General features: G+C 37.6%; 1 protein-coding gene across 5 annotated transcripts in view; it reads right to left on the reverse strand.

Annotated features, from left to right (window-relative positions):
* The window catches only part of rb1 (retinoblastoma 1), a 236448-nt gene that overhangs the window by 129307 nt on the left and 92322 nt on the right, over window positions 1-14819 (reverse strand). The gene's annotated exons all lie outside the window — the stretch shown is intronic.

Here is a 14819-nt window from a genome sequence, read left to right on the forward strand (position 1 = left end):
ATCCTTTCCTCTTCCAATTGCATCAGCTCTTCATCTATCAGTTCTTGGTCGTGGGATTCCAAAACCTCTTCAACATCATCTTCGTTAACTTCCACAAGCCAAACTCACTTTGTCCTTGCTTCGTTCACCACAATCGAAACGCTTAATTATGTCTAGTTTTACACTAAGAGTAACACCCTTACTCTTCCAGGCTTTTCCGACACCTTAGAACTCATCTTGCTAATGGCTGCTCAATGTAACGCGTTAAAGCAATGTCGTTCCAAATCTGGGGGAGAGCGGCTGCTCTGAGCGCGTGCTGCCTTTTATCGGGCGCTGATTTTTTATCATATGCTGCCTTTCTTCGTAACAGTGAAAACACCTTCTGAAAGCGAAAACAGGGTACTAATGTAGGTCTTTCGTAACAGTGAGGTTTCGTAAAGTGAACGTTCGAAAAGCGGGGGACACCTGTATTCCTATACTCACCGTCACATAGCACAGGCAGTAATCCCGAGATTACTACCTTTGTGGTCCTGCTTCTCAACTTCCCTCCTAACTCCCTGTAGTCTGCTTTCAGGACCCTCCCTTTTCCAACCCATGGCATTGGTACTAATATGTAACACGACCTCTGGCTGTTCACCTTCCCACTTCAGGATATCCTGTACGGGATCAGAAACATCCCAGACCCTAGCACCTGGGAAGCAAACAACCATCCATGTTTCTTTCCTGCATCCACAGAATCGCCTGTCTGACCCCCTGACTATACAGTCCCCTATTACTGCTGCCTTCTTCCTTTCCCTACCCTTCTGAGCCACAAGGCCAGACTCTGTGCCAGAGGTGCAGCGGAGGTGCAGAGGGGCTATCCCCCCCCACCTCCAAACAGCACTCAAGCAGGAGTACTTATTGTTAAGGGGGACAACTACAGGGGTACTCTCTAGTATCTGACCCTTGCCCTTCCCTCTCCTGACTGTTACCCACTTACCTGTCTCTCGAGGCCCCACTGCAACTACTTGCTTATAGCTCCTCTCTATCACCTCCTCACGTTCCCTGACCAGACGAAGGTCATTGAAACTCCAGCCATTGTTGTTCTGCCAGTGCCCCTTCTAATCAACTTTAGACAGCTCCTCTCTCATTCCTCTGTAATTGTCTTTACTCCCCCATAGCACTGATTCGGCTTCTCCCTCTCTAGCTAAGCATATGATGGATAGCAGGCTGTGTGTGTGATCAGCTTGTTTTCATGCTGTGTGATTGCATGACTGTTAAATGCCACTAAAAGTTATACAATTATCATGCAACTGAACACAAGAAATAGGAGTAAACTATTTGGCTCGTCAAGCCTGTACTACAATTCACTAAGATCATGACTGAACTTTTAAGTCATTGCCTCTGGATAAATAAATTTCATCTCATCTCTGTCCTAAATGGCTAATATCTTATTTTGAAACTGTGACCCCTAGTTCTAGACAGCCTAGCTAGTAGAAGTTTCAACTATTCATCCACCCAATCCAGACCCTTAAGAATTTAGAACATTTCGATGAGATGACTTCTCATTCTTCTAAACCTATGACAGTATAGACCTGATGGTTTAATCTTGTCATTTGACAAAATGACCATCCCAGAAGTCAGTCACATTCCCTCAACCTCACACTTTTCTTTCCTTGGGTAACAGGATTTCTTCACAAACAGGGTGTAATCCAAGTGATTTAACAATCATTGGATTACCCTTTGCGCTACAGAATATGAAAGGAATTAGGAATCTAAGATGTGAAAGGCACAAAATAAGCATTTTCAAGTACATAAAAATAAAAGAGACACGAGCGTAGATATAGGACCACTAGAAAATGAAGCTGGAGAACTAATAATGGGGGACAAGGCTATGGCATTCAATAAATTCACTCGCTTGAGATCAGTTACCAACATGATTTTCTCCAACCTACCTGCATGTTAAAATCTCCCATGACTATCCTAACATTGCCCTTTTAGAAACATAGTAATCTACAATATGTTACAGGCCCTTCGGCCCACAATGTTGTGCCGACCATGTAACCTACTCTAGAAACTGCCTAAAATTACCCTTCCACGTAGCCCTCTATTTTTCTAAGCTCCATGTGACTCAGAGTTTCTTAAAAGACACTGTTTCTATTTCCCGTTGTAATCTGTAGTCCATATCCCAGTTAAATATTTGGAGACCTGTATATAACTGCCATGAGGGTCCTTTTACCCTTGCAGTTTCTTAACTCAACCCACAAGGATTCAACATTTTCCGATCTTATGTCACACTTAGTAATGATTTGATGTCATTCTTTACCAGCAGAGCCATGCCACCCCCTCTGCCTACCTTCCCATCCCTCTGATACAACGTGTAATCTTGGATGTTCAGCTCTCAACTACAGCCATCCTTCAGCCTCAATTCAGTAATGGCCACAATATCATACCCAACAATCTGTAACAGTACAACAAGATCATCCACGTTATTTCTTTTACTCCATGCACCGAGATGTAACACTGAGTACCGCATTTGCTACCCTTTTTGATTCTGTATCCCTAATGCACTGATACTCGCCTTGCTGGCTGCAATTTTGTCCTATCACTGCCTGCCCTCTATCTTTGCATTTCTGGTCAGATGCTAAATGCATTTCATTGGCTTTGTATCCGTACTTGGCACAATGACAATAAAGTTGAATCTAATCTAGTCTTTGCTTTTTTTCAAATCATTTGTCCTATCATGAGTCCCTTCACTCTGGTTCCCATCACCCTGCTAAATTAGTTTAAACCTCCTCCAACAGCACTAACAGACCTGACAACGAGAATATTTGTCCCCTCAGGTTCAGGTGCAATCCATCCCTTTTGTATAGGTCATACAAAAGATCCCAATGATCCAAGAACCTGAAGCCCTGCCCCCTCCACCAACTTCTCAGCCACACATTTATCTGCCAAGTCATCCTCACTGGTGCGTGGCACAAGCAGCAATCCCAGAAATTACTATCCTTGAGTCCTGCTTCTCAGCTTTTTGTCTAGTTCTCTAAATTCTCTCTTCAGGACATCTTTGTTTTTCCTTCCTGTGTCATTGGTACCAATATGTATCAAGACATCTGGCTGCTCTCCCTCCCACTCCAAAATGCCATGGACTCGATCCAAGACGTCCCTGACCCTGGCAGCTGGGAGGCAAAATATCATTCAGGTATCCCGCTCGTGTCCACAGAGTTTCTTGTCTGTCCCTCTGACTATTGAGACCCCTATCACTACCGCTCCCCTCTTCTCCCTCTTTCCCTTCTGCACCACACACCTTTGCTTAGTGCCAGTAACCTGGTCTCCCTGAAATTCCCCTTGGAGGTCATCCCCCACAACAGTATCCAAAACAGTATACTATTATTGGGGGAAATAGCCATAGGGGTGCTCGGCACCAACTTCCTATTCCTTCTCCTGACAGTCACCCAGCTACTCGCCTCCTAGACCCCAACATTTGGCATGAAGAATCCACGATGGCCATTTGAACTACACTAAGTACCCCTAACACAGCAAGAAAAAAAAAGGGAGACTTAACAGAAATTTACCCAGAGTCAACATCTGTTCCAAGATGAAGCCTCCTTTGAGCCAAATACTGATATTCCCACTCTCACCACTGACCCACTCCCAACAATGGTCGTCAGTACTTTAATGTACTGACAAGTCTGATGTAATGAAAATATAGACTAATATTTAAAGAATAGGTACAGCTACACATACTTTTGTAATAGGTACAGTAATAAAAAACAAATTATTGCTTATTTTTAAAATATAAAGGAACCAACAGCCATTGCTCTTTTTAAAGTCTAGTGCTCAATGCGCACTGATCATAAATTCCATAAATCATGAAAAATAACGATTAAGTCCAAAGAGTAGAACAAATTAAGAGGCGGAAATCATACTTATAGACCCATAATTGTGGTTATCTCACATACTGCACTACAGTCTGGGCACTGCACTTCAAGATAGATATACTGCAAAATCATGAAACAAAGTGGCCATTCTGCCCACGGTATTTTTGCTTTTTTCTTAGCACCGAAACATTTCCCCTCCATTCACATACGTATTCAAATAGTTTGTGAATGTCACAACGGAATCTGGTCTCACCACCTTTTCAAACAGTGCATTCCAGATTACAGCTACAATTTATTTTAAGGTATTTCTCGCAACGTACCTTCTAAATTCAATTTATAATCATTACTGCCTCTTATAAATATCATCTCTACACAATTTATTTCTACACTGAAAATACCTTTTCCTTCTAATTCAGAACATCAGGAACATAGTTGGCAATGACAACATTAAAGTTGTGGACAAGCTACAGCTTTACAATATAAATACAAGGGAAAAGCCGCAATGTTCCATTGACAGCTTCAATCAAATGGAACCTTCCATCCTTATTTATTGAACATCAAATATCAAACTTTTATTAACATGTCTAAAACCTACAAACAAATTTAATTTAATGGTTAGATAGTGAACATTATTGGGAGGAAGAACTGAAATTACTATTGGTTTACCTCAAGAAAGTGAAACTTCAAATTCTGAAAACGATTCATAGCTCTGGCATCTAGATATGCATCAGAATCTGGTTCTTCTATCTGATATTATCCACCTTTATAACCACTGCTGTATCTGGCATTCCACTCCATTTACTATCAGTTTGTACTTTGTTTAGTTCCAATTATATAATCCAAGAAAAGACCATTAACATTTCAAGATTACACAACATCGAGATGAGAACCAACACAAGGAACCTAAGCCAAGAAGGCCAATTAAGTTTCTATGATTATATTTGAAAAGCATCTGGAAACCAGTTAATTCCTCACCATGGGAGAGAGTTCGAATACCAGGAAACTGAAACACACTAAGTGGGTTGAATGACTTGTGTTGACGCAAAACACTCAGTTGCTATGTTTAAATTGGTTGCTCCTTTTGCCCAAAGAACAAAGATTTCATTTTATAAACAATGCAATGACACTGATATACCATTAGGAAGGGTCAATGATGCAAGAGCTACCACAAAAGATCAAAATCACTCATTCAACCATCACCTCTGAGACACTTGCACCAATAATAGTCACTTGGACGAAGTATGAAAGGAAACCAAAACCCCAACAAGACCATGATGGGCTAGAGAAAGTGCCATGAAAATAATCTTACAAAGTTTAAAATAAACAGATTACAGTTTATGAATTAGAATATTTAAGATATTTGCATCATAAGTGGCAACAACAGTTGAGAAACACTTTATCAGGCAAGGCCAGAGAAATTAGACTACAGTCAGTCAGAGATGTCTCTAATCCCCTTCTAAGTGCAATTCCCTTCTTTTTAGGGAGGTTTGGCTTGTCACTACACATTCTAACGAGCTTTATACTAGCCATACCGTGGAAAGTATCATGCTGTGGTAAGGCAATTCAAATGCACAGGAACACAAGCTGCTTAAGTAATGGACTCTACCCAATACACCATGAGCACATCCATCCCCACCTTTGGCAGCATCTACAAGAGAATTACCTCATGAAATCAAAGTTCCCCACCATCCAGGCCATGCCATCAGCTCACATCTAACATTAGGCAGGAGGTACAAAACCCTCAAGTCCCACACTACTGTCTTCAACAACAGCTACATCCCCTCAACTGTTTGGCTTACAAGCCAAACACAAGACTCACATCACAACAGTTTAGCAACACTAATGATCAGTTTGATCACTCTGCACAAAAACAGACTTTGCTTTTTATGTTCTAATTGTGTTTCTTGTAAAAAAAAACTGTGTATAATTTATGTTTTGCCTGTAAATGTTGCTCATCTGATGTTATGTGCCTATGATGCTGTTCCAGTTTTTCATTGCACCTGTCCAGCCATGTACTTATGCATTTGGCAGTAAACTCAGCTTTGACTATCTTTATCAAAATATTATATACATGAATCACTCCAGTATTCACCCTGCCTTATACTTGAGATGTTTATTTGGCAATGTTGACTCTATCTTAAGAATGAATGCAATAATCAATGCAATACACTTATACATACAAACGTTTGTAGTTAGATATCGGAAACATTAATAAAAAATAACGACAGTGTTACGCTGAGGAGAACAAGATGTATAATGTTGCATATTCTTATCTAAAAACATCAGACTTTCATCTATTTTTAGAAAAATCCTGACATAAGAGGTTGCACGTTATTTCAGAAAATTCACTTTTCCCTTTTAGTTTGCAAGTTTATCTGGTCAAATCATGTGGTACGTAGTTTGTAGATGTGGAATTAGTAATAACAATTTCAAATCCTGCTCTGAATCTGATAAATGGTTATTTAGGTGTACTTTGTAATATCAGTAGCATTCCGCTCAGCATGCAAGTTATTTAAAAAAATCTTGACTAACAATAACCTCATTAGCTTATCATGAAATTCTGCATGGACTTGCAGGATAAACTGAAGATCCACATGCTCTCTAATTGCAATGTGCATGTGTGCACATGCGCAGAAGCAGCTGGGATTCAGTGATGTCTACACATGTTCAACATACACTCAATGGCCACTTTATTATGTACTTCCTGTACCAAATAAGTGACCACTGAGTATATGTTTGTGGTCTTCTGCTGCTGTAGCCCATCCACTTCAAAGTTCAATATGCTCAGAAATGCTCTTCTGCACATCACTGTTGTAATGTGTGGTTGTTTGAGTTGCTGTCGCCTTCTTGTCAGATTGACCCTCTGATCTCTGTTATTAACAAGGCATTTTCGCCCACCGAACTGCTGCTCACTGGATGTTTTTTTTGTTTCTCAGGGCATTCTCTGTAATCCCTAGAGACAGTTACACGCAAAATCCCAGGAGATCAGCAATTTTCTGAGATACCCAAACCACCGAGTCTAGCACCAACAATTATTCCATGGTCAAAGTCACACCAATCACATTTCTCCCCCATTCTGATATTTGAACTGAACAATTGGAACTCTTGACCATGTCTGCATGCTTTTATGTATAAAGCTGCTGCCACACGATTGGCTGATTAGATAGTTAGAAAAATGCACAGGTTTAACAGTTGTACCTAATAAGGTGGCCAGTGAGTGAAAACAAAAGAGCTTCACGAATGTAACCTGTGGAAAATGAGACCTTGCCCAGTAATTCAAACGTCAGTTGTCAACTGTAGATGGGTTAGCCGTACTGATTCACAAGTACCTTTAAACCCATTCAGCAGCTGGTAGATAGGCTGCTGTTTTCCTAACTTCAAATTTGCCTTTGGTTAGTGCCAGTAAGCCAGTGCCTACATACAACTTTGTTAAGGCTATTTTTTTTTTCCACTCTTGTAGAACTCAGGTAACCCAATTTTATTTGCTTCTAAGAGTCGATCACAGGTCTTAGAAAGCTGAGTAACAACTACATTACATTAGACTGTAAGATGGCAAATTTCTGGAATCCAAATTAAAACATTAAAGTGGCCTTAATTCAAAGCGATTTTGCAAGAATCTATCCTCAATGCAGAAATTCAGATTAATGTACAGGAACAGTCTGGGTAACTCAATATCATTCATTGAGAACTTTATTCATACAAACTACTATACAACATTATGTATGAAAAAGCTAAATGATACAAAAATATAAATTTGGACTTTTTTTGTCAATTGAGAGAACAAAACCACAAATGAAATGGGTTTAACCATTAATCCACTTAAAGCCACATTATATCTTTCTTCACTTTGAATGAATAAATATTGATTTAGTAGTGGAGAAATGTGGCCTGGACACAGCATGAAGTGAATGGAAATAGCTTTGTACAGCTTCTGTCTTCCCCCATTTCTAAAATATGTAAAAACCCAAAATTTCTTTTTACTCTCTGATGAGTCACTACAGGTATCACAAGTCATAATTTAATACTAAAAAAATGTTGGATGGGAACAATGGCTTCCCAACCCTTATTCCTCAATTCACCATTGTGTTTGCTGACCTTTTTGACATTAACGGCTCCTCAACAGGAAACAGAGGGTAAATGTAGCTCAGAGCAGGATTCAAACACAGATGTTGTAGCCCACAATATAGCATGTCATCCTGTTGTTCTGCCAGACACCTAAAGCACAGTTGTTTTTTTTAAAAGTCAAATGTCTTCTTGAATTTCACAAATATCCTGGCAACAACACACTGCAACAACATCTGAAAATCATAAATGAATTATTAAAATAGCAACAAAAGAACCAAAAGAAATAAAAATAGAGGACAGAGAAGGTCAAGTAGAAATACTAAATTATCCACGTTTGAATACAAATTATAACAATGTCAGGAACTCTGTACAATTGGGGGAATGACTGATTAGATTTAAAAATAAGATGTCTGCTACTTGTTTTGTGTTCTCTGTAATCAAAATAACAAGCACTTCATCTGCTTTGAAGTCTCACGGAATAAATGAATTGTGCAGAAAACTGAGTTAATAACCAACGATTACAGATTAAATTCACTGATTTTTGACAACTGAACATCTCTGCTGGAATATAATAATGGTCCAACATCTCTGCTGGAATAACGTTTAAACTTCTGCTTAAACAGAGCTACTCAACAAGCAAATTATAAATTGCATAAAATGTTGAGAATCAATTCAAAAACAGACCTATATTTCTGATGCACAAACCCGCAATGAAGGAGACTTATACAAGGAAACAGAACTAAAAGCAGGAGAAAAAAATTATTTTGCACATAGGACTGTATACCGCACCGGAATTAGTGACAGAAGGACAGAATGTCAACATTTAACAACAAAGGAGATGGGTGGAGGAAAGTCAAAGAAAGTGAGCTAGGTGCTGAAGAGGCACCTTGGTTAAGAATTACTTCACAATGAAGAATAAACAAAGAATGAAATGGCAGATTGTGTTACATTTTTTGAAAACTGAATTGGTTGAGAACCATTATCACCAGCTAGGACATACTTCAGTACATTTGTATTCTTGAACTGGATATGCAAGAGAGGTCTCTGCTTCATAACTGTATGATGGAAGGAAAAAATGAACTCTGGAACCTTGTACACCAGTTTCTTATTCATAAGAGGTCTGAATTTATTCATATTCCGTACTATGTAAAGGACGTGAAAAATACTTCACGGAACCTATGTTGTGACTGTTTTTTGTTACGTCAAAATAGGGAGGAACAGAGCGCACCCAAATAGTTAAACCAAGATTTTAAATGTAAATGTATTAAGCGGCTATTATGAGGAAACTGAGAATCGGAGTAATTTGCTGTAAGAACAGATTATGGCTGCTTGTATAGAGATAACTTGTTTCTAAATCATAAATGAAAAGCAAAATTAAGAAAAACTTGTAGATATTGTACTAGCTGAATGATAAAAATAGATAAAAGTACATCATCCTTGTCAAGTTATACAACTGGTGGATACAAAATACCATAAAGTATCACAGAAATTATGGTTTCAAAGCATGATGTTCATGTATTAACCAGATTTTCAGAAGACAATAAATAATCTATAATAAAGATCTGTTTTGTTTACAGACAATAACATACACATGAACAATCCTTCAATACTAATACATCCTTTCTTAAATTAAGGTGACCAAAACAGTGCAAAGAACTACAGGTGCAATCTTCCCAACAGGCTTTACAATTCTAATACAGGCTGTCAGTGGGTTATGTAAGGATCTGTTCCCAAGAACTGACTGTATAGTGATATAGTAAAGCTATTTATCTTTAAGAATTTATGGAACAATGTGTAAAATTGGATTTTCATATGCTACGCCTTCTGTAATCCAGGAAACCCTGTATGTCTGTATTTCTACACTCGAATCCGCTTGCAATAAAGGCCAATATGCCATTCATTTCCCTAACTACTTGCTTCACCTGTCTACTGAATTTTTGTGCAAATATAATTGCCATCACAATGTAGGTAAGAACATTACAATCACAGAAAAAAATACATATGATATTTTACCAATAATACCAGGTCTTTTAAAAAAAAAGCATCAACTATAAAGAACTTCTTGGAAGAACAAGCTAGAAAGGCATTCAGATGTACTGAATCCACAGAAAGACTTTGTAAGCAAACAGAAAGAAAAACAAGATAACAGACTTCAGGAAGGCACTGCTAACCATACTATGAAGTAACTTAATAGACTTGTTCCCTTTTATACCTTTAAAATGGTTACATGTAAAATGTTAGACATTTAAATTTTTCATTAATAAAATCATATTAATTACTAAAATCCATATCAAATTTAGAACATATTTTGACAGGGTACTACAAAGCTGACAACATATTTTTGACAACTAAGAACATTACAGGCTCATCAAATTGATGCTACTTTTTAACTATGTCAGGACATGGGGTGACATTTGGCCTATTAGTTAAAAAAGATTTATTTTCAAAACATTTCAAACTGATTAACTGCTACTGCTATACAATTATTGGAAGTGAATTAAGTCCCAGAAATGCTGTAAAACATGAAAGTCTAAGTAGAAATCAGTAATTTTCTGAGTATTTTGTACTTAATATTCCCATGTTTTCAGTGCATGTAGAAATCAGGTATTTGCTGGCAGGTTCATAAGTCTAAATCAGTCATTTTACTCTGCCATTAGATTCCATACAGTCCCCAACAGGCAAAATTTACTGGGAATCATCAACATATGTTGGAAAGGTTGTCTGTTAGATCCTGTGCCAATCACATTTCATGACTGATGTTAATGAAGACTGTACGGAAAATATGCAGTAAGCAGATAAAAAGTTATTTTTTTATACCAGGTTGCTTAAGTATTTTATTTCGAATTGGTGTTGTATGCCTTCAGTTAACTTCTGATTTTTTATTCTCACCATCCCGGACATATGCTCTTTGTATTACTATCATCAAGGTGGTGATACAGAAGCATGAAGACCCACAGTCATCATCTTAGAAACAGCTCCTTCCCCTCTGCCATCAGATTAAACTCATGAGCTCGACCTCAGTATTCATCCTTTACACTATTGTTTATTTTTGTAACTTATATGAGTGATAATAAACCTGATTCTGATGAGATAGATTAGATGTCTGTCATATACAGCAGAGTGCAATGAAATTTCTTGTTAGCATGAAGCCCACAGAGTAAGCAGTATACAATGGTAAAAATAAGTACAAAATGGGAGAATTGTGCAAATGATTTTTTAATGCCCTTAGATGAGGAAGTTTGCAGTTGCTGGAAATCCAAGCAACACACACAAAACGCTGGAGGAACCCAGCAGGCCAGGCAGTATCTATGGAAAAGAGTCAACAGTCGACATTTCAGACTGATGAAGGGTCTCAGTCCGAAATATCGACTGTTTACTTTTTTTCCATAGATGCTGCCTGGCTTGCTGAGTTCCTCCAGCATTCTCTGTGTTGTTTAAATGTCTTTGAATGCCCTTGGTGTCAAACCAACACAGTAGGGTTCAGGAATAATTCCATGCAAAAGGATAAACGTGGAGTCAGACACAACACCATAGTCCACTTCTGAATTTATTGGCCTTGGTTTGTCCTGGAATTACAAAGCCATTAATGGTCTACTGAATCTGACTTAGTCATCAGCTTTTCACTGTGGTTGGAGACAAGATGAAGGAAACTTGCCCTCATCTTTGAACCTAATGTGGGTTTAATTGTGTAGAACTGTTTTTTTTCAGAATCATAATTACATTTAATATCACTGGCATATGTTGTGAAATTTGTTGTTTGCTGCAGCAGTACAATGCAATACTAATAATTTTAAAAATATATATATATTACAATAAGTACATATTAAAAATTTAAATTAAATAGGTAGTGCAAAAAGCGGGGAAATAGATAGTGAGGTAATGCTCATGGATCCATTGTCCATTCAGAAATATGATGGCAGATGGGAAGACACTGTTCCTGAAATGTTAAGTGCATCTTCAGGCTCCTGTACCTCCTCCTTGATGGGAGCAAAGAGAAGAAAACATATCCTGGGTGATGGGAGTCCTTAATAATGGAAGCTGCATTTCTGAGGCATTGCCTTTTGAAGATGTTCTTGATGCTGGGGAGGCCAGTGCTCATGATGGAGCTATTATGATTTGTTTTAACTAAACCTTCACAACAAGACAAAAGCAACAGTTTAAAATTTCCTTGAACATGTTTAAATGTCTTCATCATTTAATCTGTCCTGATCCCTTATCTTTGTTGGTCCATCCTTAAAGGGCAGGTGTCAATGGTTAACATTTTGTACTTAGCATGTGTAATGTTCTACAGTAGAGCATTCTTAAAAGTAAACATGATCTGAGGACACATCAATAACCAAAAATCTATTAATCAAAAAAGGATGGGAGCAGGCTGAGGCTTGGGGGTAGTGGAAGAGGGAGAGATGGTGCAAGAAGATAAATACATCTTTAAAAAAGAAAGAGAAGTAATGTTTTGGAGTTTAATAAATAGAGACAACAGTAAAGTTGCGCATAAAAGTGACTAACTAATAGATTATATAAGATTTCAAAGGCCCATAAGGGGTTCCTATTAAAATAGGGTCATTCAGAATCTATCATATAAATATGGTAACTCTGTACAATCTCTTTCTGTCAAGTACTTGATCTGCACTGTGAGCATGCATTGTCTAACTACACGGACAACAAAAGGGCAGTTAAAGATAAGGTTAAGAACACAGGCAGGCACACCAATTTTTACAGACAGGTTATAGAATGTACAACAGTCCAGGCTTTTCAGCCCACGATGTTGTGGCAACCCTTTAACCAACTCCAAGATTGATCTAACCCTTCCCTCCCACATAACCCTTCATTTTCTTTCAGTTATTTCCCGAAGAGTGTCTTAAATGTTCCTAATGCATCTTCCTCTAAAACCACCCGGCAGCAGTTCCGTGCACCTACCACAGTCTGCGTAAAAAAAAAATTGACAGAGGAAGCTGTTCAGCCTACTGGCTCTAGGAAAGTTCATATGAAACCCATTCTCCACTTATATGAACCAAGGCCAACGAGGCTATGCAGCTCTATCCACTATGTCAGCACGCAATAAAATTAGAAAATTCAGAAGAAACTTCCTTACCCAGTGAGTGAAGAGAATGTGAAACTTATTACCAATGGAATGGTTGAGATGAAAAGAATGGGTGTATTTAAATGAAAACTAGATAGTAAATGAAGGAAAAGTAAGTTTTCTTAATGGAGTTACTAATGAAGCAAGAAGCTTCGATACAATCAATGATCTGTTCAGTAGAATGCCTGCAGTATGTGCTAATGTCTTTACAAATATTGTGGATTTTTTTTAAACGTTAAAAGAAACTTCCTTTATGCAAAGTAATCAAGTTTATTAAATAGGTAACCGTAAACATACTTATTTCAAAAAAAAACTTCTTATGGTAACACCTATTAGCTTCACTTTGAACCAATCAAAGCAATGGTATAAGTTGCACGAGACATTCCCTGGAAATTTAGCCCTTAGATGCAGTTGATAAAAATGACTTAAAGTTTGAACAAATGTTGAATTGCTAATAAGTAATATCATTTCACAGAATATGTTCCTTGGCTGCAGAAGAAAGGACTAGCCCGTCTTCCTACTGCTGACTTCTTTCCATTAATATAGTATTGACCTGCCTAAGACTCAGTAATTAATTTGCCATTGATCACCATGGCCTTGAGATGTGATGAGAGCTTGCGAACAGTAAGATACTTTGTACATATAGTATTCTTTGATTTGTCATGGACAAACTAACTTACAGTTACTGAGGTAGTAAAACATGCAACAATTAAGGTAATAGAGGCAAACCGACAAAACGGGGTCTATTTTCAACCAGTAAATATTTTTGTCTTGTACACAAAATGTTACTGCAAAGATGAGACTATTACAGTAGGTAGCACTATAGTTTAGAATACGGCAGAATAATGATCAAAACTGAGCTGAATGTGCTCAAGACACATATCAAAACAATGGAAGCAGTGGCATCAAAAATTAAGTAATCAATCACAACAGCAGTTTAAAATAAAACTGATAGCCATTAAAAGTTTTGATTTCTTTTTCCAGACAGTAAACTGCCTTGATATATATCCTATCAGAATAGGATGAAGAAACTGCAAATAATTCTTTTGAAATTAGCAATTTTGTTATTTAGCGCAATGTGAATTCCGTTACAAAACTTCAAATTCACTCACCCTCAAAATTTGGCTACCAGTACTTGATTTATTTTGTAATGTACAAAGTTGCTTCTTCTACTAAGAGAGACCTGTATACACAGACTTGTGCACAGGGACAACTGCCAGTAACCTATACCTATGAGCATAAGGAAAGAGCATAGACACATCAAGCAAATAAATAAAGCCACAGGTGGATATCTCAAGCAACACACATCAAAGTTGCTGGTGAACACAGCAGGTGGATATCTCAATCTAGCTTATTGAAGACTCAAACAAGGCAATGAACTTCTGCATGTCAGAAAGCAACTAAAAATAAAGTCAATATTTTTCTTCAATTTTACCAACTGAATGAATCCAAGTTAAAGGTAAGCTTTGCATTCCACAGTTTATAATTTTAGCACTTGACTCCTCATGTTCTGAAGAAAGGACACAGATATGGAATATTAACTGTTTTGCTCCATCAGATCTGTTGAGTATTTTTAACAATTTCTGTTTTAATTTTGATTTTCAGCATCTGCCCTTTTTGGGTATTTTATCCCAAGTTTACTATTACTTAGCTCCCAATTGCAGTTAACATCCAGCTTGTAAATCTCATTTTTAAACCCTCTGATCTATAGAATTCATAATCTTACAAATAAACAATTGTATACAGTATATGACTTTTGGACGGCTAAATATTTAACAGTGCTCACAATTTTCAATAACAACAGATTCAAAAAGAACATCCAAGTAACACTTTCATTT

The sequence above is a fragment of the Mobula hypostoma genome, chromosome 6 (assembly GCF_963921235.1).
Source record: "Mobula hypostoma chromosome 6, sMobHyp1.1, whole genome shotgun sequence".
Lineage (NCBI taxonomy): Eukaryota > Metazoa > Chordata > Chondrichthyes > Myliobatiformes > Myliobatidae > Mobula > Mobula hypostoma.